This window comes from Falco rusticolus, chromosome 3, assembly GCF_015220075.1.
Source record: "Falco rusticolus isolate bFalRus1 chromosome 3, bFalRus1.pri, whole genome shotgun sequence".
NCBI lineage: Eukaryota > Metazoa > Chordata > Aves > Falconiformes > Falconidae > Falco > Falco rusticolus.
In genome coordinates, this window is record NC_051189.1 from 35781813 (window position 1) to 35809324 (window position 27512).

The following is a 27512-nucleotide window of genomic DNA, read 5'->3' on the forward strand; positions in this document are numbered from 1 at the left end:
ACACCAGAACTGATGAGCCTAAAAACCCTAATGTCTCGTGACAATAGGATTCCTGGGTGGAAAGCTGTATGTGGAAAAGCACTGGGCAGATGCACCTTGCTCTGCTCCCCTGTAGCTGTGCTGCTGAAGTGTGATTGCAGCCAAGTCAAGGCACTCCAAGGCTGGCAAGGTGAGGCAGAAGCCACAGCCAGGCCCCCAGAGCCCACCCCGTGGTGGGGAAGAATGGCTATTTGCTAAGGCTGAAAGTGGGTCCAGGCGCTGCTCAGCAGACACACAGCTCCATTGGGCTTCTCTCCTTCCCCCTTGGTGAGAAGCAGGGAAGTGGGCTTCCTCAATGGTGGCATCACAAAGAAAAATTTAATTCATTTAATAGATTTCTCTCTTTTGGAGAAAGCCTAGGCCCAATGCTCCTGTCAGAAGATAGCTTACTTGCTCGCAAGGCCGGCAGAACTAACAATGATGGTCTCAGATAAATTGGCTGCACGAGGAACTGCTCCTTTGACCGAACTGTTTTACATGCCTCAACCATAATGCAATTTGTCATTGATTTCAGAGATGCAGCATGTAGACATCCAGGCTTTCACAGGATTCTTTTGGCCTGTAAGGAAGCTCTGTTAGGCTATTTATTTTGTCCTCTTGATGGTGGCATTTTCTTACTGATGTGCCCCCTTGAATAGAAGCAATGCCTTCCTACCAGCCCCCGTGCCTCCTTTGAAGTCCCCTTTCTATCCCTAATGGCTTGATTTCCAGAAGTGATGGTACCCTCAGGTGCTTTTTCTCCTTAAAGAAGTGAGACTGCTCAGACCTCTTGAAAACCAGGCCAACAACGTATGTATAGAGAAGTAACTGTTGTCTTTCTGGGCAGCTCTGGGCAATGTCATAGTACGCTTTGTTAAGTGAGGATACAGTCCACACTAGATGGATGAGAGGCTAGGAGTGATGCAGGGCTAGTATGAAGAAAGAAACACACATCAGTCTATTCCAATTTTTTTCTCCCAGAATGCAGGGAGAGGGAGCTGAGCAAGGATAAGCCTCTCCCCTGTCTTAATGCAGATAGAGAACATTAAATCACACAAACTAGCATGGGTGAGGGACACTGGAAGAGCTCGTTTAAACCCACGGTACTTCTCTGCAGTAGTCACCCATGGGAAATTTACACTTGTGTAGTTTGAAGTTGTCTTCTCTTTATAACAGGTTTGCTTGTACTATAAAGAAATGATAATATAGGGGATATACTGTACTTTCAAAAGATACTTCAGTTTTCCCAAACTACAGAACCCTGCAGGCTGAGAACTCAGATTTCCCCCAAATTACTTACTAAAACTTCTTTAATGAGTATTTCTACAGGAATAAAAGATGTGGAACTAGGACCACACTCATATTATATAAAATAGGAATTAATTTAGAGATTACATGGAACTGCAGAGCTGCCTGCTCCTGCAGAGCTTGTGCATTCCTGGGTTAACACGCATAAATTGACCTTTAAATCTGCATCTGTGGGCATCTAAACATAACCAATGGCTTTCTCCTGCCGTAAGGGGGAAGTCTTGTTCCTTCTCCGCCTTTTCTGTCTCCTCTGACCCAGACCTCTTCCCAGCCAAAGACCCTGCCTCCCCATTTCTGGTGGCTCTGGAGCTTATATGACTTGCCTGTGAGCTGATTCAACTCACTGACCCAGCAGAAAACTAGGCAACCACTTCTTTCCAGGTCACTTTTCTGCTTGGTTAGTGAACAGAACTGGTGAGTGAAAGGCTTCTTCTTTCATTCGCAGGTAGCAGAGCTGATAAAAGAGAGATGATGGGATTGCACAGCTGGGAACAGGGCTTCCTCATATGGGTGGAGGAGGCCTGCTGGCTTAGCACATACCATCCTACGCAACGGAAACATAACGTGTCTAAATTTGAACACCTACATCCATTTCAGACATCTCAAAATGCAGTATAGTAAAACCACCTGCCTTGCACAAGCACAGCTGAGGCCAATACCGTGCACCTGGAACACAACGCCTCCAGCAGCTTGTGCAAGCCACACTGCCCCTCTGCCTGCCCCCACCGCTCCCTCCCACGCCGGCTGGCTGGGCAGCCAGGGTGTCTGTGTGTGCCTTCACCAGCAGCTGGGATGGGGACTGATCCGGCTGAAAAAATAGCTTCTGTATCCAGCCCACTCCCAAAGAGTTGTGCCAGTACAACTCGGGGCAGTGCAGGGGCTGAACAAGGGACAGACATGGGTTATTCCAGCCTGGGTCACAGCAAAGCTTGTACATGTCCAGCTGCTCCTTGCCACTGCTCTCCCGAAATGTTACAAGCCAAGGGCTGTGACCTCCAGCTGCTCGCATGCCTTTTCCTTCAGCTATTTCTGTGTTAGTCTGCTGCCCTAGCTACTACCAACAGCTGTTTGGGCAAAAGGTTAAATCAGGTGCTTGACTTCTGGTTCTTGAAGGGGAAAAAAAAACCAATGAAAGTGCCTGAGATGGAGGGTGGGTTGCTACTACCTATGTACATTACTCTTATATTATTTGCATATGACTATAACCGTGAAGTTGCATAACACAGGCTGCAATGTAGGCTTGCAAGGTTTCAGCTGTCCTTCCTCTCCTGGTCCCTCATGCTGTTTTTTACATTCCTTTGTTGCATTTTGGCTTGTGCTAAACTGTAAGGCCCTTGTGGCAGGGACCACATCATTTATGTATCCGCACAATGCCTCGGATAACGAAGCTCTAGCAGTGACAGGGGCCTTTGGGAGCGCCTGTCACAGAAATGACAGGAGGGAATAGTCTCACTCTTGTGGGGTACAGAATTAATCATGTCTAAGAGTGCTTGATTTTTCCTAGCCCTTTTGAAGGACTTCATCTTTGCCTCTCACCTACCCAGTTCCTTTCCCTCCATCTCTGCCAGCCACCCATTGCCTTTACAACTCCCACCTACCCCTCCATTTTGACTCCATGGCTGATCTTTTCCTTTTGTTGAGAGATCACAGGCTGCCTCTCCTTTATTCTCTCTGCATCTCCTCTTTCCTTCCTGATCTTTGCCTGTGTGCTGAATAGGGCTGCAAATAAAGGTTAGTTAATGAGCAAACCCCACTTCCCTAGATTTAAAAGAGAAACATACAATTGGTGGTTTTTTTTCCTAAATACAGAGGAAGATAAATTAAACCAAATGGTATTTGGAGTTGGAGGGCAAAGAGGAGAGAGGAGGTGGGAGAGAAGAAAGGAAGAGGCAAAGGAGAGCCGCCCCTCTCCTTTGGAGCTGTCTTAGGCTTTGTTTACATTTTAACAGGGGTATAGGTTAAGATGAGAATATAAATTGTTACGGTAGTACCCTTTTTATACCACAAGTAATGACTCTTGTTCAAAAGCAAGTATATGGTTTTGATTTAGCTTATGGTTTTTGGAAGGTTCTTCCACTAATTAAATCCAAATAAACTAAGTATCCGGAGGACTGGGAATGTCTACAGTAAGTTTAAGGAGATGGAAATTTCCTGTGGGTTTTGGTGTGCTGGCATGTTTTGTGCATCCCTTGTGAAGACTTGAGGAAAACTGCATTTTGCTGATGACATCAAACTGTGCCAAGAGACACAGCAGAAGGGGAGTAGCTGCTAGAACACTGGTTCCTAGTCTTTTTGGACCTACACGCTACTGTTAGCCTCCAAAATTTCTTACAAATCACAGTGTGATTTCATACTTTAAATTGAAAACACTATGGAGACACCAAAGGGCTACGATGGGTTACCACTGCTTTATATGACTTCTGTGATCCTCAAGCAGAGCTGGGGAACCACTGGTCTAGAATGAGGGAGGACTGAGGTGCTGATTGAAGACTCTGCATATGCAAATCTTCACTGACCGTAACAACAAGAAACCAACACAATTGGAGGGGAAAGAGTTAAAGTCTCTTAGGTAGTCGGGTTCATTGCAGTTACCATGTGGGATGTGGATGCAGATGTTAGGGGTTTCACAAGGCCTGCATGTTACTAATGGAAGGATTTGATGGGAACTCTCTGCAAGAAGGATGGGCAAGGGAAACCAGAGAACGAAGTCTAAGAAAACATCATTAAGTCAGCTATAACGTGGCATGTTAGGAACAGAGGAGAAAAGCAACACCAGATTGGTAAAATCACATGCATCAGCTGGATATTACAAGAGCTGGCAGGCTACAAACTAGAATAATACACATTTTGTTGCAGGGGCCATGTGGACGCACATGGTGTCTAGATGGGCTATACTCTGCTAGACATGGACTACGTTGCCCAATGAGAACAGAAGTGGTTGGATGAAGAGCTTAAAGGAGGCCCAGAAGAAAAAAAGCAAACAAATCAACAGCGGAACCCAACAGCTGGCAATACTGAAAGACAATATGAAGAAAGGAGCAGCTCTGAGGATTCATTGCATGGATACGCATGGAGATAATAAACTGAGCTGTAATCTTGCCAAAGATGAGGTGAAGATGAAAATGCTGATGGTACCACTGTATTTGGATTATTGAAAAACAAACACCCACTCCCACCCCCCTGCAACACTTTCCTGCGCAGGCAAAGCCTTGCTTGGTAAATGCAGATTCAGGCTCAAACCCTGAGCCAGCCACATGTGCGGTATCGGTGTTAGTGCAGAATGCAATATGAGGCTTGAACTTGTTCTCGGGAAGCAAGAAACTCATTGGGTGTTAGGTCAGTCCTTACATCTGGGTGGAAACTTAATAGTAGTTGTGCAATTTCCCTAAAAAATCCCCACAGATCTAAGTTAGGCGTTTTTCGTTTCCTGCCTTTGCACTTACAGTGCTTTTCACTCACAGTCCTTGCACTTCCCTGTATCATGTAAATATGGTTATTTCACTTAAGGACCTTGGTACAACATTAAAAAGCCACCAATAAGTACGCGGAGGTCCCTTTTGTCGTAATACCCGTCTTCATTAGACATGCTCACTTTACAGAGGAAAAAAAAATAACAGGACGCCCGGATTCCTCCTTTTTTCCTCCTTGTGTAGGCCGACCACCGGTGCACCCTCCGGCCGCGCAGCCTGGAGGCAGCGCGCCCGTCTGCGGCACCCGGGGGCGCCCGCTCCAGCAAGCCCTGCGGCCCCGGGCCCCCGCGCTGCCGGCGGCCCGCCCCCTCTCCCCGCTGCTCGGGGCGGCCGAGGCACCCCCGCCCCGGTAGGCACCCCCGCCCCGGTAGGCACCCCCGCCTGCCCCCGAGCAGCCTGCCTGCGCGCAGCAAGGCGATGCGGCGGCAGCCGCGCCCGCGCAGTCTCCGCAAAGGCGCGCTGCGGGGCGCGGGGGGCGGCGGGGGGCGGCGGGCCTGCGCTGCCCGCCCACGGCGCTGCCGCCGCATCGGTCGCCTTTCGGCGCTAGGCGCGGGGACATGCGCACTGCCGCGCTCCTGCCCGCGCTGCGCTCCGCGGCCGCGCTGCGTCCCCCTCCGCCGCCTTCCCCCGACCCTGCTGCTGCGCGGAGAGGGAGGAGGGGGAGGGCGAGGGGGAGGGGGGAGAGGCGAGGAGAGAGACGCGCCGCAACTTGCTGCTGCTCCTCCCTCCCCTCCCCTCCCCTCCCCTCGCCGCGCCGCTGCCCGGCCCCTGCGGGCTGCGCTCCGCGGGCAGCGCTCCGCGGGAGGCGGCGTTCCCGGGCGCGCCTCTCCGCGGGGCCGGCGCCTCCCGGTGAGTTGGGGACGGTGCGCGAAGTTGCCGCGTCCGTGTTTTGGGGGGCTGGTGGGTGCCGTCGCTGAGGGCGCGGGTCGCGGCGCGGCTGCGGGCGGCTGGTGGCGGGGCCACCGCAGGGCTGCGGGGCTCGGCGCGCTCCGCAGGGCTGCCCTGCCCGGCCGCGGGCCGTGCTGCGGGCGCGGCGGCCATTTGGCTGCCGGGGGCGGGGGGGCCCTGGGCCGGGAGCGGCGGCAGGTGCGGGGCACGGTGCGGGGCACGGTGCGGGGCGGGCAGGGCTGCGCTTGCGGGGCGGCTTCCCGGGCGCAGCGCGGCGGCGGGGCTCAGCGCGCCGCCCGGCTCGGGGTGCTGCGGGTCAGCCTCGCAACTCTGTTTTCATTCAGATCCTGTTAGGTGCTGACAGACTCCGGTTTGTTTCACGGCGGCATCAGCGCTGGGTCTCGGAAACTCTTGAAGAGGCAGGGATCGCTGGGGGAGAGCAGGGCTGCTTCTCCCGGCGCGGTCAGAGCCGCAAGCACAGCTTAGCCCTAACGCACCGTTTGCTGCTCGGAGCCTTCGTTGCCCTTAGTGATTCTAAGAGGGCAAAGGAAAAACCGGCAAGCAGTCATAGCAAAAAGTTGTGTAGCTTGAAGTGTTACCTAGGCTAATGGATCCGGTTATCTAAATAAACAAACATCGGGATTTCTAGGTGTCTGAACTGTAATGCTTTGAAGGATGGAGGTCTTTAACCTTTCTTTCAAATCTGTCCCTCAGAGATTTGGGGTTAAGGAGAGTAATGTATCATCCGTGGTGCTGAATACTGGAGTTGATAACATTTGTAAAAGGAATGGCCTCTGAAATAATACCGAGCCATTAAGCAATAAATGCAGAAAAAGAGTGAGAGAAGGAGCAAAGATCAAATTATGGCAGACAATATTTTCCCCCTTCCTAGCAGCCGTGCTTGATTAACTTTTATCTGGAGTTCTTGCTTTATTCAACTTGAATAAAACAAGAGCGCTGTGTGAACATGAAGCGAGTCTTCCTTAGTCCTCTTGAAGTCTGTCTGTGTTGCAGTTAAACGATGATCGGAGTAGTGTCTGGTAAGAGCATTTGCAGAAGCAAGCATTGCTAAAGGTACCCAGTAGGTAAACAGAAGGACGTTTTCGTTGTCTTTGTTTCTCTTCAGCAATACAGAATTAGAAATTTCAAATTCCAGGGTTTGTTATTCTACATCTTTAAAAATTTTGCCCTGATAAATGTACCTGTATGTGAGGTGCACGGCGTCAGTGTAGTGCAAGTGCCTCCCCTTCCTGGAAAAGTCATTAGTTCAGGGGTTAGCTTATTTAACAAGGGCCAAATCCTGCAGCCTGTGGAGCATATCCTGTAAGGGGTAAGTGTCCTTTGCCCTCGTTGAAAACAAAAGCAGTGAGTACATTATGTGCAACGTCCTGCAGGCCTGAAGTACAAGAGCAATTTTATGTTTAACCAGTATTTCAACACAGGATTTTATTAACATAAAATCATCGTTCAGGTCAGCAATGGGGATCTGCAACTTTCAAATGAGAAGCAGATCTGAAGGCAACACATTGCTCATGTGAGCGAAGGTGGTGGGATATACCACTCAGCAAGCTCACCTATCTTTTGTTCAGTTCCTTTTATGAAATATCATTTAATGAGGAAAAGAAACAGGTATTCCATTGCATTTTAAGCCACAGTGCTCCTCATGAGCCTCATTGCCAGGCACTTCGATGTGAATGTGGCTTTAGCTCATGTATTATATACAAATGACTGCTACTAGATAAGCTTTAAATTTATTCTACTATTAAAGTTATATTGATCTGAAACTGGCAACTGGATTTCAAGTCCTAAATAAGAAATGCTCAGTAATCTAGGGCTGATTCATATTTTAAGAAGCACAGTTCTGAGGAATCCACAAGGAATGTGGATCTCACAAGAAATTCTTACTGGCTGTTAATGGCATTTAGTTAAGAAGCGCTTGTTCCTGGGGCAGTGCGGACCTCCTTAACGCACAAAGGATTTAAATCTGTTTATCAGCTCATCGATGTCCATGGTAAAGTGCTGTAGAGTTCAATGATTGGAACGGGACACAATTTTCTTCCTTGTGGAAGATGGAGGGATGGAGGAGGGAGGGTCTTTTTCAAAGTAGTTGCAACACTGTATCATCTGCAACTGCAAAATATAATTTAAGAGTAAGATTAATAGACAAAGAAGGCTTGGAAACATTATTTAGCACTTAATTGAAACAATAAATCATTCAAATAACATAACCCAGGCTCCTATAGTAATGCTTGTGCTTCCAGGTGTTGGGAATGGAGCAGATTTCAGGCATGGGGCGTGAGGGTCGCTCAGCCCCAGAGGTGTTGCGGGCTGGGGGCCGCGCTGCGGCCGGGAGGGAACTCAGGCAGGCTGAAAGGGCATGGAACGCTGAGACTTGCCCTTATCCACGGGTTGCCAGACTGGAGCTGAGAGAACCCCCTCCCAGGTTTGAGTGCTGAATGAATGGCAACGGCTGGCTCAGGCCCTGCATGGAGCCAGCAGGGAAGATGCACTGGATGAGGCCCTGGTGGTACAGCCTGTAGCTTGGATGCAGGGTGCCCTGGCTGCTTGCTGCCCAGCCCTGTGTCACACAGATGCTATCGGTTGCAGGTCTTACACTGTGTATAATGACACCAAAAAACTAACATTCTGGTGAGGGTGGAAGTTCAGGATGGCTTCTTTGGGAAAATGGTGTCTTTCTAAATGTTCGTATAATCAGATATCGCTTACATTGATTAAAACATGGAAAGGGCAAGCAGTGCACACTCATTTGTGTCACACTGCCAGTAATAAACTCTCTAGAAACCACTGTGCATTTGTGCAGGCTCTTGGAGGCCCTGTAAATCCTGTTAACAGATGAGGAAGCTGAAGCCTGAAGATTTGGCTGCCGGTTTCCTGAAGGGAGTTGAGATGTTCTTGGTTGCTGTTTCCCCATCTCCATCCTGGTATGCCTCACGCTCTGAATTGTCATGCCATCCTGCAGGTTCTCTGTAGGTCTCTCAGAGGTGTGTGTGCTGCATCTGGCTCACCTTCGCCCTGGCCCCTCACCTCCTGAAAACCCTGTGTGCCGAGCAGCAGCGCTGCCCTGCTCGTGAACCAGGGTAAATGCCAACCTGCAGGCGTCTGGTGACTCACTCGAGGCCTCAAGCTGCAACCCCCTCTGCAGTTTCACTCTGCTTTTCTTCCATGGTGAAGCAGTTTTTTTACAGCGCTGGGCCTGCTGTTCCTGCGCTGGGGAGGGTGAGCTGCAGGTGGTGGGACCTCCAAAGGCTGCTTCTGCAGAGGTGCACCAAGCAGAGCTGTCACGTGAAGATGATGAGTGACAGGAGGCGTTCCTGTGCTTTGTGCATGTGATATAACCAAGTTTTAATCAAAGCAGCAGCGATAGATTATTAGGGCAGATAAATACTGCCTTGTTACAGCCCTCTTGGGTCATATGTAAGCAGTATTCCTTTTAGAAAGGATGAATGAATAGTCAGTGTGAAGGATAAAGATCAGCATTGTTAATCACTCTGGAAGTCTTCCGTGGGAAAATGTAAACTCATGAGGAAAGACAGTGTCCATAAATGTCATTTAAATATTTAGATAATTTGAGGATAAAATTTTGGTATTAGAAGGCATGCAAGTATCAAGTCTTGTTTGGGTTCCTGTCGGAGATAACTAGGACTTGTACACAGCTGGGGTTGGTCAGTGGTGGGCTGTATGTATTTCTACGTAATGCTTTGCTAGCAGTAATGAAGAGCTTTTCTTCAATACCACCTGTGAAAAAAGGTCTAATTGTTCATGTCAAAGTGCAGATAAAAAGATTAGAGACTTGGGAGACTACATATGCTTAAACTCTTGTGCTTCAGGTGGGATGAACTCTTCACTTCTGGTGCTCCTCGGTGAGCAGTGTGCCAGTTGACCTTATCTAGGCTGGGGCATGAGGATGATCATCCACTTACAGTTTGTGGCTGTTGATGCATCTGCAGGATGAGAAAGAATGACTCCAGATGGGAAAGAGTGGTTTCCTTCCCGCACACCCCCCCCCCCAAATAACTAGAAATTATAGGAATTCTTCCTCTACTGATCCTTGATTTCATAACTCTCACAAAAGTTTCTTTTGTCCTTTTCCAGTTCTCAGAATGTGATACAACCCTTGAAAAAAATCTGTGCGCTTTCATGTAAATACCATGAGGATGAGCCTTTGAAAACATATCTTAGCTGATGTTGATGAATAAACAAACTTGGCCAGAGTAAATCTTTTCATCTAACTTCAAGAGCCACACTGTAATGAAGTAAATATAGATGTACTTAATGGGCTCCTTTCATCCCAATACATAACAAACTGTCTAAAGTAATGCAAACAAATCTAAAATGGATTTTTAAGTGGGGTTTTTTTTTTTTTGGTTGGTACTGGCGCAGTTAGTTTAGTCTAGCCAGGTTAGGATGGGAGTGGAGCATGCTCCTTGGAGCTTGGAGATGCTGGGTTGAGCACTGTCCTAAATGGGATGGGGCAGAGAGTGCTTGAGATACTTGGCTCTTCTCCAGTGGTTGTTCTGCAAAAAAGCCAGAAAGTGCTTGTTCCACGTGTGGTTTAAAACATGTTATTTGATGAGCTTCTCCCCACACTCATCCCTTTGGAAGGCAGGCTTCGAGGGGCAGCGGAACCTGCAGAGGCTGCTGTCTGCTCTGCCTCTGGGGCAGCCTGTGTGCAGTTCGCCACCGCTTGGCCAGGCACTAACCAGCCTGGGGGGCTTGCTCTGCAGGACACGTCCTGGCAGGGCTCCGGCCTGGTTCCTGGGTTCAAGGAGTACCAGAATTTGGTGTTAAAGGTGGCCCCAGGGCCACTGTGACAGCTGCTGTAGACACAGGCACTGAAGTATGACAGTGGTGGCTGTGTTGACTTTGGCAGCATCTTGTTGGTTGGGAGCTGTGGGAAAAAGGAGCTCAAAGAACAGTTCTACAGATCTGGACGTTCACTGTGTGGCAGTGGGTTTGATTTCATTTCAGGACTTGCAGGATGACTGTTTTCAATGACAGCATTTGTAAATAAATTAATGACTTATTGTGGAAAGCGTGCCTAGCAAATACAACCGTTTGGTGTCACTGGCCTTGCTTCATTGAGAAGACCGATGTGTACAGTTTGTATTTCTCGTATCACAGAAAGAGTCTTTAGATCTGCTCTTTAAAAAGCACAGTTATAAAACAATTTTACTATAAGGACAACAGCTTTGTTTTGAAAAGCATAAACCCTGTTTTGAAGAAAAAGACCATAACTTGGTCTTACCTTTTATTAATAGGAAAAGTTCAGGTCCATTTCATTCCATTGTGGAATAAAATTCCATTCAAAGCCGTGCAATATGCTTATAAGAGTTTGAGTATTAGACTATTTAGACAACTATGTCAGCATAATTACAGAAATTCTTCAGTATGAGATTTTTCTTTGCTGAGATCTTGATGAGTGGGAAATATTATAAAGAATGATTTCTGTGAGTGTTGGAGGAATTCTGTGAAGGAGCTTTAAATCTAGGAGACTGTTGTACTTTTAAAAACGTAACAGTGATTTACTAACGTCTGGATTCAACTCACTCTTTGACACCTCAAATAGTCAGACATCCAATTTAGCTCGTGTCTGGTTGTGTTGTGCCATGTGTACAGAAGTGAAACGTATTAAAAACTGTTCAGCTTCGGATGTGTTCATCTGGGGATTTACTCATAAATAATTGATAACCCTCTGAAACAAAATCTCTTCATTACTCCATGGATTGCTCACCTCTTCCCTCCCATGCTCATTGTTCTCCCAGGCGGGGGAAAGAAGGAGGTGCTGCTTTAATGAAGGTGTACGTCAGCCTCCACTGCTCCTTTCAAAAGGTCATCCAACTAAACAGCGGCAATGAAATGCTTGACAAAAGCTGAACATTTTATTGTCCTACGGAGATATGTGGCATTCCAGTGTTTTAGAGGAACCACTTAGCTGCTGTATTTAAGACTTCTTTTCATCCTAGCATAGAAGCAGTGCTTATGATGAATTACTAAATCAATGAAGTGTTTGTGTCTACCGCACCGCAGGACAGGACATCAAATTAAAGGGCTGTTTGATATGCAGTGCCAATTACAATTGTAATATTTGGTCTTGATCTTTCAGGATTTTAGTGCTGCTGAGTATCCTTGCTCAGACTGTTGACTGCAATGGGACAAGTCTTTGTGAGCTGTGGTTTCTCTTTTGAGCAAGAGTTTGCATGATTGAGCTCCTGTTTACCAGACATTGTAGTGATGAATTTCCTCTCCTGCAAAAAGAGCCGTTCTGCTGTCCACTGACTTAATAAACCACTGACTTAATAAAGTGTATTTGAGTTGATCTAACAGAATCTAATCTTAATGGAAAAAGTGTCTTAATGTAAGATCAGTTCATCTTTCTGATGACTTGATTGCTTTAGAGTTATTAGCCAAATTCTGTAGCAGTCTTTAAAGGTGCTAATACTTGCTTGCGGTTTAATAGCACTAACTATGGCTAATGTACAGGAAATGTTCAAATCACATCATTGAGAGAGAACCCTAACAAATCTTACAGCTATTTTAATGTGAGGTTTCAGATGTTACTCATGTTTAATTGGAAGGTGAATGCTATAAAGGCTTTGTCAGTCTGTTGTTTCCAGATGATGGCACTTTCTATGGAGGAACTGTAAGTCCCAGAGCACTGATCCCAGCTTTCAGCGGCAGGATTCATAGCTCAAACTCTTCCTTTTTCACCTGGCAGAAGTGTGCATCTGTGGTGTTGCCTGGGTTTGTGTCTTCTGAAAAAATACTGGTTTCAATCAAATAAAAGGAGAAATAGTAATCACGTTCTGGCTGATATTGGAGAAAACAGGGCCTTCTGTCCTGCTTCTATAAACCAAGAAGATTAAGCTTGCTTATAAAGGATTAACAGAGCTCTCTTCTGTCAATTCGTAGTGGTGTAGTCAAAGTGCCTGATTCTACATCAGTGGAAAATCCATTATCAATCAATGGGAATTTTGCAGCTGAAGCCAAAGGGATTAGAGACTCCTCATTTGGAAGTGACTGAAGGAGAGAAAGGCATGGATATGCTTGTTGCCATGTGGCTGTGAGCCACCACGGGCGTGTGGCCACAAAAAATGGGATAGAAAAATCTTAGTTTACCCCAGGCAGGCTATTTCCAGACATGCATGAAAGGGCTAGTGCTGCTGTGCAGGGCTGCAGAGAAGCTTTACCTGGAGTGCCGCTGGTCCTGAGTTGTTACGTCCAAGCAAGATGATTTCAAAGTGGAAGAGGTACACAGAGAAAGATGACCTGAAGTCAGTCCTCTTCTAGGGTTTGTGCCATGGTGGGAGAGAGTTAATGAAGAGGTCAGGCTTGCAATGGTAGGAGGAGTTCGGAGGAGCAGTGGAAGATGGCACAGATTTGGGGGTGAGGGGTGCAGGGGAGCACGGGTGCTTACATCATGCTCTCTTACCTGATGCTACTCGGGCTGCCACCCAGGCAGATTGGTTTAAGAAACTGGAGTGTAAGGGAGATGCCTGAAGAAATTCCTGAAGCTATTGCTGAAGAATTTGCTACTGGTGGTGTTGAGGGTGGTGTCCTAACATTCTGCATTGCCTGCAGAAGTTTCTTCCTTTAATAAATAATACCTACTTTTTGTTCTAGTAGAGGGCGTAAGACCAACAAACAGACTGTCAGAGCCTGCGAACTATAAAAAACCCTGTGGTTCCACCAGACTTACTTTAATGAGGAATGTTCACCAAGCACATTCCAAAATAAAATTTCACTTTCTTCTGAAAGACTGTCATAGAGCTTAGCTTAGAAGTAGCTCTGATCCAGAGCCTAGTTGTGGAGAAAAGCATGATCTCCATGACCTCTGCTCCAATGTTTGGTAGGTACTTTTCCAGGGCTGGAAGCTAATACATCACAAAAAGCTATTCAGAGTGAAATTTACACTTTCTACAATTATTTGGTAAATGTGAATATATTGTTTTGATCTGTTATGATAGGCAAGATTGTGTCATTTAGTTTGGCAATTACAGCGATTAAATTAATTTCCTTTACTTTTAAATGCAAAATAATTGAGAATACATCATGAAAGGTTGGGGCTCTCTTGTTTGTAGCTTCATCATTTATTAATCTAACACACTAGATGAGAGGCTTTATAGATTTGCTTGCCTAAGGAAAAAGAAGAAGAAAATATTGAAAGGCCAAAATAGATTTGTATATTCTGTCTCACACTTCTAGGTACTGTCAAGTATTGCCTCATTTTTAGTACACTTTGTAAGAAAGGACACTGCTTTTCCCCCAGAAGGGTAAATAGTACCCTAATGCTTAAATAGTCTTATATTTGGATAGGCAAAGTCCTTTGTGCAGTTCCTCCCCCTCACACTCTTCACATAGAGGTATAATGTTGTAATTGGGCAAGCAAAATAAACTGCAAATGAACATGTCATAAAAAAGTACGTTTTGGCACTATCCTGGCCATCTGAATTGACTGTCCTGTTTACAGGAGGAAGTGGGGTTTGGCTTGCGACTTTCTCTAATTTAGCCTTTTCAGAAAATGGTGTTGGCCCAATACAGGCAGGTGGTGGAATAACAGCTCAGTGGGGGCAGGAATGCTCTTATATCTTACCTTTATGTAGCTGGAGGGGATTTGAAAATTGGATATTTCTCTCCATCTCTGCAGCTCCAAGTAGCCCCGACACTGCCAGCCATGGATTAGTGAAATAAATCCCTCATCTTCATAGTGAAGTGGAAGGTATAAAGAGCATTTTCTGTCTTTTTTTCCCCCTTTTTAATGTGTCATTTGCTAGCTGGCACAGCGACCTCCATTTCGTGACTCTTGTGCTGTGACTTGTCGCAGAGCTTTTCTGTGTGGATTAATAAATCACTCAAGGGAGTAGTAGCATGTGACATTATGCATGTGGTCCTGAGGTAAAGTTACCTATAGACCATATATAATGAGTCTGTACTTCAAATATTCTCTGTTAATGTGGTTTGATTTTTCTAATGTAATTTGCTTTCCTGTTTATCTGTTTTCTTAAATATATACTTGATAGTCAAATGGGTTGCATACATATAGTCACCTGGTGTTGCCAGTGTAGCTGAATTTGGAAAAAAATATTCCTGGCAATTTGGTACATGAAATTTGCCAATGCGTTGGGAAATGTTTTTATGCTAGTTACATAGAGGTACAACAGTTCAGTTTCCCAGGGTATCTTGGTGGACAGTCTGTCAAATCTTTTAATTTGTTGTTACAGTCAATTATATTGACTGAGGTGAAAGCAAGAATTAATCTTCTTTTCCATTCTTAAAGTGAAGATTTAATTTCATAGTCTTAATTTACATTTCAGTATCATTTGTGTGTTTTAATTTGTGTGAGTGAACCCTGAAGCCCTTACTCAATTGTGACTCCGTCTTTAATTTTGCCTATCAAGTTCATCTCATTTCTGGAAAGCACACGCACCAGGAATTGATTAGCATTAACAGTCAGGTGGATGGTAGGGAAAGAAGTGATGTCTGGGTCTGGTGTGGGGCCTGAACAGTTATGATGAATTGATAGATGCTTGCTTCCAGGTGATTCTGTTACCATCCTCCCAGGGGAGGTTTAGATTGGATATTAGGAAAAAGGTCTTCACCAAAAGGGTGGTCAAGCATTGTAACAGGCTGCCCAGGGCAGTGGTTGATTCACCATCTGTGGAGATATTTAAAAGACATGTAGATGCAGCATTTGGGGACATGGTGTAGTGTTGGACTTGGGAGTGCTGGGTTAACGGTTGGACTTGATGATCTTAAAGGTCTTTTCCAACCTAAACGATTCTATGAGTCTATCATTCCTCAACAGGTTTGGTTTAAAAACAGCCCTAGAGAAGTACTGGAGAAAGCTAACTAGCCCAGAAGCAGAGGATTGCTTTCCCACCAAAATGGGATGTCATTATCATGAGGAAATTAGCTGAATTATTTACTTGGCAGGGAGGTAGCCAGCAACTCAGCATTTGTTTCCCTTTTATTTAGGGCTCAGGCATAGCGTGCACAAGTAGCATGGTGCAGTTGGCTCCCAAAAGGCACATCAACACCCACAGCTGCCCTGGGAGGAGAAGCCTGGTCTGTGAAACCAGTGATGGGACCCCTGAACTCCTGCAGGGGTGGCCTTGACAGACCTGCCTGGCCATGTCCTCATTTCTAGCAGCTGCAGGGGTCTTGACAGGGTAGGTAAGGTGGCAGATAATGGAGCAGCGGGAATCTTCTCTTAGGGGTTTTTTGGAGGCAGGCAACCTGGGGGTTTCATCTCCAGCTGTAGACCATGGAACCTGGAAGTGCTGGAGTCATCCAGCACCATGGGATGTGGCTCTGTGCAGAAGCAAGGTGGACCAAGAAGCGAGTTGTAGATACCCCAGGACAACAAAGCTCTGGAGGTTTAGACCCCATGGTTGGCAGTCTGGGAACCTGGAAACCCTTGGTTGATTTTTGTCACTTCTTTGCTTCTCCCAGATGTGGGAATTACTGAAATGTTAGTTCTTGGACAGTGGTGAAATTGCCAGGAGTTGTCAGTTTTAATCAGCAGTAAGTACCTTTTTATTCAGAAAACACAATAACCAAGAAAATTTGTTTTCACTTGGTTTTCTGAACTAGGCAGGAATCATACGTTGCAGTGCTGTGGTTCCCTGGGAAAGAGAATTTCCAAGTCTTTGCAGTTTCTGTGTTCCACCCAGCACGATATGTGCCCTGCTCCACAGAGCAGTTGCATTTTCTGTATTAAGTATTAGCATGTATAGTTAATTACACTGATGCTCCAAAAAAGCAACAGCTTTAAACAGAAAAGGCTTCCTTTCACTGGAGTCTAGAGGAATTAAAACAAACAAACAAACAAACAACCCTCCAGAATTTCTGTGCCTAAGCTATCTGTCAATAGGTAGCAATTGATTTTCTGAGGTGTAACTCTGAAGTGTTAGTGTTCATCATTTAAGAAAAATCATGCTCCCTGCAGTTCATCAGCAGCTGGCACTTAGAAAGATTGAATTCAGGAAAAAATAAGTCTGAAGATTGCTGTAGGTGAATGTCCAGAGCTGACAGATTTATACCTTTTAAACACCTTGCCACCTGGTTTTATTAACACTCCAGTACCTGTGGTGTGTGTCTGTATCAGCCTTATTTTATGCAGATAAGGAGCAAGCTCTCGCAAACAAAAAATAAAAAATTAGTCCTATTAAGTGAGTTGCGTGCTAAAGAGTGAGGTTTCTTTCGGTGGCAGGGAGAAATGCAGAGCTGCTTTCTCTTCCTGAAACTGGTGTTTCAGTTAGGCGGTAGGGGAGTGTTGTGGCTGAGGGCATGCACTGCAAGCTTAAACTTCTCTCTCTCCTGCGTTACCCTCTCTAGTGGATTTTTGTCCCTCAGCCCTGGCAGTGGTGGGTGTTTGATATGGGAAAGGGTTACCATCCAAAAGCATGGTCTGGCCCTTTGGTACATATGGAGCTTTAAATTAGGGGATGCTGATACAGTGCAGATTGTAAAGTGGAGCTTGCAGCAGGATGTAACCAACACGGGTCGTTTACATGCTGACAGGAGTCTGGCTTCCAGGGGGGCAGCTGTATCTGTGGCTGGCCCCAGCTGAGCAGCGCTGTGTCCAGGGGATGTCACCTTCTGCTCTGCTGCAGAGAGCGGCTAGGAATTATCCCACATCCAAAACTGGAACTGGTAAGTGGTACAGCTACCAGGAGCAAGGGGAAGTGTGAAGTTCTGCCCCTCAGGAGGAGCAACCCCAGGCACCAGTATGTGCTAGGGGCTGGCCAGTTCGAAAGCAGCTTGGCAGGAAAGGACCTGGGGTCCTGGTGGACACCAAGTTAGCCTTGAGCCAGCAGTGTGCCCTTGTGGCAAAGAAAGTGAATGGTGTCCTGGGCTGCATTAGGCAAAGCATTGACAGCAGGTGGAAGGAGATGATCCTGCTCCTCTGTTCAGCACTAATGAGGCCACACCTGGAGTGCTGGGTCTAGTTATGGGTTCCCCAGTGCACCAGAGGCATGGACATACTGGAGGGAGTCCTCCAAAAGAAACATGAAATTATATAAGGCACTGGAGCATCTCTTCTATGAAGAGAGGCTGAGAGAGCTGGGGCAGTTGAGCCTGGAGAAGAGAAGGCTCAGGGAGAATCTCATAAATGTCTTTATAGACATATTTATAAACATATTTAATGTCTTTTCATTATGCCTGAAGAGTACAAAGAGGACGAAGCAGGCTCTTTTCAGTGGAGCCCAGTGACAGGACCTGGGCACACACTGAAACACAGGAGGTTCCCTCTGAACACCAGGAAACACTTGTTCAATGTGGGAATGACCAAGCACTGGCACAGGTTGCCCAGGGAGGAGGTGGAGTCTCCATCCTTGGAGATACTCAAAAGCCAGCAGGACGTGGTCCTGGGCAGCCAGCTCTAGGTGGCCCTGCTTGAGTGGGGGAGACCAGATGACTGCCAGAGGTGCCTTCCAACATCAACCATTCTGTAATTCCACCAAGTACACTCTTAAGCAGCTGTGCTGGCTGGCAGTAGGACCACCTCTGTGCCACCTTCTTAGCAGGCAGTCTTTTTTTAAGAGAGTGTGTTCTAAAATAACAGTTCTCTAGTTCTTAAAAAATTTGAAAAAGATTTTCCATTCTGACCAAAGAAAGGGTATCGACATATTCTTGGTACTTTGTGTCTGCTTCTCAGTTCATTTTCACTGTTTTAACCTTCAGGTTTTAAAACAAAAAATCTCTTATATGCTCCCTAGATTGTACAGCAGGGATGCAGTATCTGTCATCATCTTCTGATCCTGTAGGATGTGTGCCAAAGAGCAGTTATTTCATCCCTGTTCTGACCGTGTATGTGAAAAATAAGCAAAAATCTCACTCTTTGCAGTGACTGGAGCCTGTAAATGTTGGACAAATAACACTTATTGTGCAAGCCTCTTGTCTTGCTTTTTCTAAGTATTTCCCTTCCTTTAAAGCCAGGTTCTTAGTAGCTCTGTTTCCAGGCAATTTGTAGCTGGCGTCATGTCCCATGTGCCTCCATGGAATAGCAGACGAGGTGCTGAGTTTAGCTGTCATACTGATAGGCCTTAAGCAGTATCATATGCAAGACTCAAGGCAGGAGACTTTTATCAACGCAAGCCTAGAGAGGGCTTTTGTTGTAAACCACAATGGTATGGTGTGCCACCGTGTGTTTCCTCCTCCTGGCAACTTAACAGACGCCTGGAAACAAAGCCCACCAAACGTGCTGCTTTTTGTGCACATGGGAGCAATGTAACTGTTATCTGTGACCTTAGCCTTCTCATTTTGGCTTGAAAGCTAATTTTGTATTAATTACAGGCATAGCTTTAATCTTTGTCAACAGGACAGCAACAGTAGAGTTATCCTTTGACTATTGATGTCCAATTTGGTTTTATCCCCTGACTCTCTGCAAAACAAGGACTGAAGCATTTTTCATATAAATTTATTTCCTATTCATGATTTTTAAAATTCACAAAGAGCCTGATCTTAGATATACTGTGCTGCCTTCTCAGTGTAACTACTATTGTTCTAGTGCAATCCTTGGAGACTGTAGGAGGCTTTCCAGGTCAGGAATAAAGTTTTTTGAGGTGAAAGAAATAGGAGTGGTCTTAGCATAAGTGGTTTGATTTTCCCAGAGGAAAAGGAACATTCTCATTTTAGGAGAGGATGAAATCCAAGCCTTTACACAGGTCCTCCCCAATTAAAGGCATGCATAAGAGCTTAGGTACTGTTTAAGTTTTGAATTTATTTGCAATATCAGAGTCTTTGAAAGAGAAACAGGTGCACGTGTGATAGAGTGACTTAAGTTGTCAGTGACCTGCAAAATGAGTGAAAATTTCTTCCTTTAAAATCTGAACTGGGAAATGGAGGTAGACTTAGGTAGGAATAAGTTTAATCAAGAAAGATATTCCTTCCTATAGAAAATATATTTTGGTCTTTGATTTTGGTACCTAAAGTCTGTGGTGTGCGAAGAAGAAATGCTTGGGAGGATTTGAGTTCGTATGGCATTTTAATTAATTTTAACATATCTAGAAAACTTCAGAAACAAACTTCATTGTTAACCAAAAAGTTGCAAAGTCTGACAGGCCAAAGGGTACATGAACAATAGCTGTTGAGAAGATTTCCATGATAACTGAAAAATGTAGATTTTTTTGTAGATCACTTTGGAATTTGCACGTTCATACGCCTTTGTGGCTTCAGAGTGATTATACATGCAAACCCCTGGTGCAGAGAGGTGACTGCATGGATAAAGTGACACTTGGTGCTACTCTTGCTCTTTATTATACAAAAGCTATGTTTATTTTTAGTTTTGCTCATGTAAAAAGTGCAACACTCCTAAAACTGAGAAGAAATATTGTAGTTAGTATTTTCATCTTTTTATTGCAGCTAATTGATATGAGACAGTGATGCTAATATCTGTCAGGCTAGTAAGAAAATAAATCAGGGGCTTTTTTCTGTTTTATATCATTTGCCTTATACTGCACATGCGGCACGAGCAGTGAACTCGAGAATTACACTCCTGTTGCATTTAGACAAACTTACCACTTGTAATACAAAGAAAATACACACCAAGACTTCAAAGAGTTTCAGAAAAGGTCTGAATTGTGTGTGTACATATCTATCTTTTAACTTTTAGGGCTTTTTAGACACTGAAGTACCTTTCCCACACCTGAATAACAGCAGACCAGTTGAAAACAGGAGAAAGTCAGGAGGAAGAAAATTAGTACCCTCAGGCTGAGCATGGGAGACTGCTTAAACACATTGTAAAAGTCATATAAGGCATCTACATCTGTATATAAGCAAGCAGAAACAGTGGTCTGGTGAAAGAACAAATGTTAGGAGTTACTCAGACTATAAAGATATCCTCGAGCATATGGATATCTGCCCCTAAGGATTAAAAAAAACCCGAACAACAAACCAGCCAGATTGCGTTGAATTGAATGCAAACTGAGCATGCAGATCTGAAAAGGACTTTGAAGAGCAAAGAGTCTGCAACATAAAAGTAAATGATGAACTATGTATATATCTATCAGTAGGTAGGTACCTGTAGGAACACTGATGGGCATGCAGGGTCACCAGGCAGGACATTGGAAAAATGAGAAATTAGTTTAATTGGTTGTTGCAGGGGAATTTGGGCAGGTATTGTATTGAGTAACAAAGATAAGAAGGTGTCAGACTGCTGAGGTATCACAACAGAATTGCTGAAAGAAGCTGGAGAACTGCATACAGAGGTGTCACTGTGTGTTGTACAGTGCATAGCCAGCACTCTGAAGAGGCACCACTGCTGACAGAAAACAGGCCATGTGTGGGGATGCTGCAGCTGTGATTTGTGAATCTGAGCACTAGATTTCACTTAAAAAAACCTGAAATTTTTGGCAGAAAACAAATAGTGATTTTGAACAGGCTGGCAGCGACAGTCCTGGCAGGGTATGAACTCCCAGGGGGACAGTTTCTCTCCTCAGCCCCCTCCAGCCCCTTCCTTTTGACTTCTGCTGCTTTGCTCCCAGGTGGGTGGGCTCAGCAGTCCTGCTGCCTTCGGTTCCTGCCACCTTCGGTTCCTGCCATCCTGCCTGCAAGCCCCTGACTCCACCATCTAAGTCTGTCCTCCCCCAAAACTAAGTCATTCTTGATAAGATACTAATCTTCAGCATCCCTCTGGTTTGTGAAAGTGGAGAAAAATAATGGGAAAAATGGGTGCTTGGCCTTTTGGATATTTCACAAGAAGGCTGTATTATTTATAAATTATTTATGACTTTGAAACTACACGCTTTCTCCCCAGGTTATGTGTCTTGTATAACTGAATTGTATGATTTACCTTAAATTGCCCATCTGCCATGCATCGTGAATCTCCATACAGTGCTGTTTCTCCTCTCCTGTACGGCTTTCACTCATGGATAAGAGATTTGCATAAAATGATTTCTTCATGTAAATGTGATTGGGCTGCAGCTCCAGCATCTTGTTATAACGTGTGTACCAATCCCATTGAATTGCGCTAGCATCCACCTCACTAATTGAATCTATTTGTTTGTTGCTATAGTTTTGGGAATTAACAGGGAGCAGGATGCATGTACTGGTGTGCTTTTACTGCAGCTTTCATAGTCTTACCTTATCCTAAGGCTTCTTTGAAAAAAACCAAGAGGTGAGGGTTGAGGTGGGGGTCGGCAGTGCTGCAGCTCGTGCAGAGGCCGGGGTGGGAGCCAGGGGCTGAAGTAGGCTCCCCAGGGACCCCCTGGTTATCTGCGCTGGTCCTGAGCCAGGCAGCCAGGGCCCCTGTGGGGACAACTTGCCCAGGGCCAAGACAACCAGCATAATTAAAATGGTGCATAAGCTGGAGAGATAAGGAACCCTGCAGTTCTGGTTGGTGTCATTCAGGCTGCAATGTGAGGCTTGCTGGGGGTCTGTGAGATGCCAGGGTGTGTGAAGTCTCTGCCTGAGAACAGAGCAATTAAAGCACCTCACGGACTCTTCCTGCACCTCGCTGCTCCCAGCAGGCTTAGCCTTGCAGTTGTGGTTTGGGTTTTTTTTAACCCAAATCACTGGTTTTGGCTGAACTTCATTCTTGAAGAGCCATCATCTGTCAGGCTTTGCTTTCCTTGCTCAGTGTGATTTCTCTTTCTGTTCTTCCAGCTCCTTTAGTAGCCATCTTGTCCCAGCGTCTGTGATCTTCCTGGCTCTTCCTTGTCTCCCCTTTACCTGAAGCATGAATAAATCAGATAATGAGACACAGGCCAGTCATCCCTATTACTTTGTATTTGTATGCATATGTATGCCCTCACCCACTCCCTTTTCTCTCATCTTTCTGTCCTTTTCTACTGGAGGATGAGATTATCTTTTGGTGTGTATTTAGCTGCAGTATGAGTAGCATTGGCTAATGGTATACATATTTTGAAAAACTAGAGCTGTGTTGTAGTGTTCATTTGAGCTAGTAATGCCTAACAAATTGCCATGTAGCCTAGCTTGTAGTCATCATCAATACAATGTTTTCCTGCATTCAGGTTGTCATTGCATAGTTTTATGTTTTTGAAGTTGTAAAGGAAGATAAAACAGAGTTGGTACAGCCTCTAATAATTATTTAATGCTTTTTATACAAATGTTGATGTGTTCTAAATAATGGTTTATGGGAAAGATCTAGTAATTTAGGTAATGGTAATAGTGTTTTGATCAGGTGTGTTGTAAATGCAGAAGTTGGAGGGTATTTTTTTTTTTGAAGGCTTCTCCATCTTTCTATAATTATCAGATAGATAATATGAACTTGCCAGATCCAACGCGCTAATGATTGCCTTCCAGCTTTTAGAGAGACAGAAATTATACACTAGCAGTGTCTGAACGAGATTCTGCTTTGGTAGTGTAATAAAACATACAATACTGTGCCCTCTTGCCATTGCATAAACATCCATGATTACATCCTTGATCTTTCAATATAGAAAATAATGAAGATGAAGCTAAATTTACTTTAGGAGTACTCAAATGGCTATTGATGGCTTGGGAATGCTGAGTTATCAAGAGCAGATGAACTGCTCTGCTGTTGTCTGACACTTTGTGGGGGTGTCTCATGAATCATTTTCAGGTAAAAGGTAAATGCTCATACTGTCCAATTTTGCTTCTTTTAAATTGCTACATTTTTCAGCTTCGTCTGCAGATTTCCTGAAGCAAGCTCTCAGTGGCTGAGATGTGGGGTATTTTCTTATAGACAGTCCTTTTTTGAACTGGCTCTGAACTGTGCTGCCTGATTAAAGGCAAGTCTGCTAGGATCGAAGCATGCCATGATCATCTGCTGTGCTCTGTTCCACAGGAAATTTAGCGCTGCTCTGTGCTGGGCCATTAGGAGAAAGGTAGAGAGGACTGTGTTTGGGTAATATTCTTAAATATATCACATACTCTCAGTGCCTTGCAGTTGGGTCTTAACTAATGGGGAAGGGAGCACTTTGGCTGTTGTGCCACTAGCCATTTTATGAGGTTGCATCTTGCTGTATCTCACTTTTCAAGGAAAGATCTGAAGCCCACTAATACCTCTGTGATGAAGGGACTTCTTTCCAGTATTTACTTTCTTCTAAAACGCAGTCAGTATGGGAGATTACTACAGAGGAGCATGGAGACTTTCAGTCTTCCATACTTAGTGCCATCGCATTGGGATGGTGTGGGCAAAGGAGGAGTCTGAGGTAGCAGGTAAGCCTTTGGATGAAGAAGAAAAAGAAATCAAAAAGTGGTAGAAGCTGCAGCAACAATATTCCTGAATGTGCAAGAAATCATCTAATCCCTAGTTAATATAAAACACTCCTAAAATCACCAGAGCTTTTGAAATTGGTTTCTTGGTTTCAGAAGTGAGGGATGCAGCCCCAAGGCAAGGAATGGCATGGATTTACTGGGATATAGCTACAGAAAGGTCTCTGGAGATAGGAGACACTAACTTCACCTCTTTTTTTGGCTCAAGAACTGTGAAACAGATCACACGTTGTTGGAGAGTACTCTGCAGGACATGGGGAAATTCTGGGAGAAAGCTTCTGTAAGCTTGTTCCATTCTATTTATTTTGAAAATCCATACATTAGATACCACTGTTAATAGTGTGTGTTTTATACTGGTCAGTGTTAGAGGAGGTGAGGCTCAAGTTCTGCTGCACTTGTTTCAAGGTGCATATAGTAAACTCTTGCTGGATATCTTCATATCTTGCAGCTGGATTTCTCTAGCTAAGGTGAGGACGGAAAAAAACATTGTCTGAGGCTTTAAGAGTGATTTGGGCACAGAACCCTCAGTTCATGGGTAACTAGAATACCAGGAAATAGACCTTTATGGTTTTGGATGACTGCTGCTTATTCTCATGCCTTTCCTTTCTCTCCCCCACCCTGGGTCTTCCCTTGAACTTGCTCGAGCTGATTATATGAAATTGGACTTCATTGGAATGACTGCAGGAGCAGCAAAGTCTCCCACACATACTTCTTTCCAGTAGCTAAGAGGCTGCTGTTGACATCTGAGTGTATTGCTGAGTTGCTTTAAAAATTTCTTCTGTACTGGGTCATGGGACAGGTTTTCAGCACTGTATTTTACCCTGATGCATCTATAACTCTAGCAGCAGCCATCAGCAGCATCACTTCTGCAGCTTTTTCAACAGAGAAATAAATCTCACTGTCATTTTTCCTGGGCTCTGCACACCAGTTCAGTGAATTAAAATGCACAAAGAGAATACAGTAATAGGGGGTGGGGGGTGTACCTGCCAGCTACCATAGAAGTCATTAAGGGCATGCTTAGACTAGTGGGACCCAGGAGCACTCAGATCTGGGTATACACTGCATGTGACCCATCAAGGTGGGACTGGGGCAGGTGTGTCCCCCCTCTTCTTGTCTCTCTCCCTCCTTTGCAGTGTGGTTTCTGCAGGAGCAGCACCTGGATATGGGTTTCAAAGGGAGTCCCCCACACTCCTGCTTCACCTGGCAGCCTCTGGAAACCTGGGGAGGGCTCTAGTGGCAAAAAGACCAGAGTGTTTCTGGCAGGTTTTGGACCTTTGTTTACTTAGAAAGGTGTTTTTTTCACTTTCAGTCACAAGCACGAAAAAGGTCTGGCCACCCATGTTGCTTGCCTCTGGTACGGTTTGGGAGCCTTGTCCCTTTCTTGTCCAGCAGAAGCTGAGGGTCATTTATTCCACCCCCGTGGCTGTATCTGGAGAGCACTAGCTGTGCTACAGGCAGTGCAAGGATGGGAGGCATCAACACCCTGCAGAGCTGTAGCTGACTGCTCACAGCCTCCCACAGATGCTGGGTGTGAGAGATTACAGGGCAGGCAAGTCTAGTTTTCCATGGGGAGTACGGACTCCCTATGGCGGACCCTCAAGCTGTTGGTGTGGCTCAAGAAGACAGTTTGAACAAAACCCACAGCTCACGTGGTAAATTGGTATGACGCCCTTAAGAGGCACAGAGCATTATTGTTTCATATTTTGAAAGAACTGTCCTGTAATACCGGTCCATTTTTATTACCTACTGCTTTATGCTACTGGTGCCAGCAGAGCTGAGAAATGAGATAAAGCAAAAGATATGTTCTAGCCCAGTTGTCCCTGAAGTGTGTATTTTATTGTGACTGCATATGTTCACCCTCTGCTTTTGACTAGACCTGTTTCTTTCTACTTCTGTGTTGCTTCTCTTTTCCTAAGCCTTATTCTTGCCTCTTTCCCTCACTCACAGCTCCCCTAGGTGTATTTCCCTCCGCAACCACACTTGCCATTTTAGCAGTCTGTACATTTTCTCTTTTTGCCCAGAAGGACTTCCCTTACTTTGTTGTTCGCTTGACTCCCTGTTGTTGCCAGTCTCCCATCCATCATCTCAGGTCTCTGCTAGTGCCTCCTTAGCTCTGTGTCTTCCTGTCTCTGCCAAGCCAGTGCCACTCTCCCCTTGTACCAGCTGCATGTGAGATGGGTCTCAGCTCACCTTGTTTTCATCCAAACAGTTCCTGATCTCACTCTCCTTTTTCACCCATTTTTTTTCTCCTTAGCTTTTGCCTAGATTGACTTACTCTCTCACCCTCCTTCCTTCCTACACTCTTGCCCTCCTGCATTCTGCTTTTCTCCCTGACTTCTCAGCCAGATTTCCTTGCCTATCCCTAACCATCACCTTCCCCGCATATCTCTTGGTCCCAATTTTTCCCACTTCTCCTTACTCTTCTCCTGTTGCCTTACTTCTACGCCTTTTTCACAGGTTTATGCCTTTCCCATTTCAGAAGGCAGTAAAAAGCATCTCTCTGACATAAAGCTTTTTCCTAGGTAATGTCAAGTCCCTGCTTCAAAAAGTAGTGATACTCACCCTTCTCAAAGAAAAAGACCTTTTGCCAAGACCTTCTAACTTGGGAAGTGAGAAGTACTTTTTTTCAGCGTTGTTTTCAGAAGTACATATCATTTTAGTGGAGATACTCAAAATTACATTTAGCGTGAGGCTGCCTTTTTTTAAGTTGAAAATTGTTCTGGAAATGGGGAAGTGCCATCAGCTGTAATAAGCAGCACTGCTGCCAGCCTCACCTCTGGTACTTATCATCAGGATATGCCATTACAGTTATCAAAGTCCGTTTTCTCAGGATGCTGACAAATACATAGTCTTGGGAAGATTTAATATGATGCTGCAATTTTTACAAGGCTCCCAGTAGAATCAGTTGTCCAAGGAGGAGGTGCGTGAGCAGTGAACTGCTGCCTACCTTGCGGATTTGTGAGAGTTAGCTGAGGAGTGAGAGCCCCACTTTTGAGTTCAGTACTGTTTGGGAGTGTGTGTGTGTCTACCTCCTAATCTTCCTTGCTCCAAGAATAGTTCTATATACATAAATAAAAAAATTATAAATAATAAAAAAAAGAAGACACCTCACAAATTACGGGAGCTTGTATCACCATAGCCTTCCCATTTTATAGAAGGGTCAGGCTGGGATGCTGGTATCCAGAAGAGGGTTGGCAATACTGCAGAAGATTCACAACTGTTGAAATAGATTTGGGGCTTTTTAATGGATAAAGTTGAAGAGCAGTTCCACCAGCCTCATATTGTGCAATGTCTCTCTGTCACATTGTACTTTTTCCCAGATAGTAGAAGGAAGACATGATCCCCAGTGAGTTAATAAGAGTATTTCTTCCATGCCAGGAAAAAAAAAATGAAAGGAAAAATGAGCTGCGTAAGATTTGCCTGTGACATTTAAAGTCTAAATCTGAGTTTGTCTGAGTAATTTATCTTTGGGTATTTGCAGGAGCGAGAGCAGGAGAATATGAATGAGTGCATCTCAGTTATGTCTGAGCTTTCTGATAGATAAAGAGAATTTTTGGTGGCTCCATCTGGCTGGAAGGTCTATCTGTGTGATCTTTTCTCCAGCAG

General features: G+C 45.1%; 1 protein-coding gene across 6 annotated transcripts in view; it reads left to right on the top strand.

Moving 5' to 3' along the window:
- The first annotated feature begins 5501 nt into the window (after positions 1 to 5501).
- Positions 5502 to 27512, top strand: part of LOC119144790 (zinc finger protein 704-like) — a 240270-nt gene continuing 218259 nt past the window's right edge. For 2 of the 6 annotated variants that reach the window (XM_037380572.1, XM_037380579.1), the window contains exon 1: positions 5610 to 5645. The gene's annotated coding sequence lies outside the window, so the exon portion shown is untranslated. Of the gene's footprint in view, positions 5646 to 27512 lie in introns of all 6 variants that reach the window. The other 4 variants (XM_037380586.1, XM_037380583.1, XM_037380580.1 and 1 more) reach the window with 4 other exon arrangements.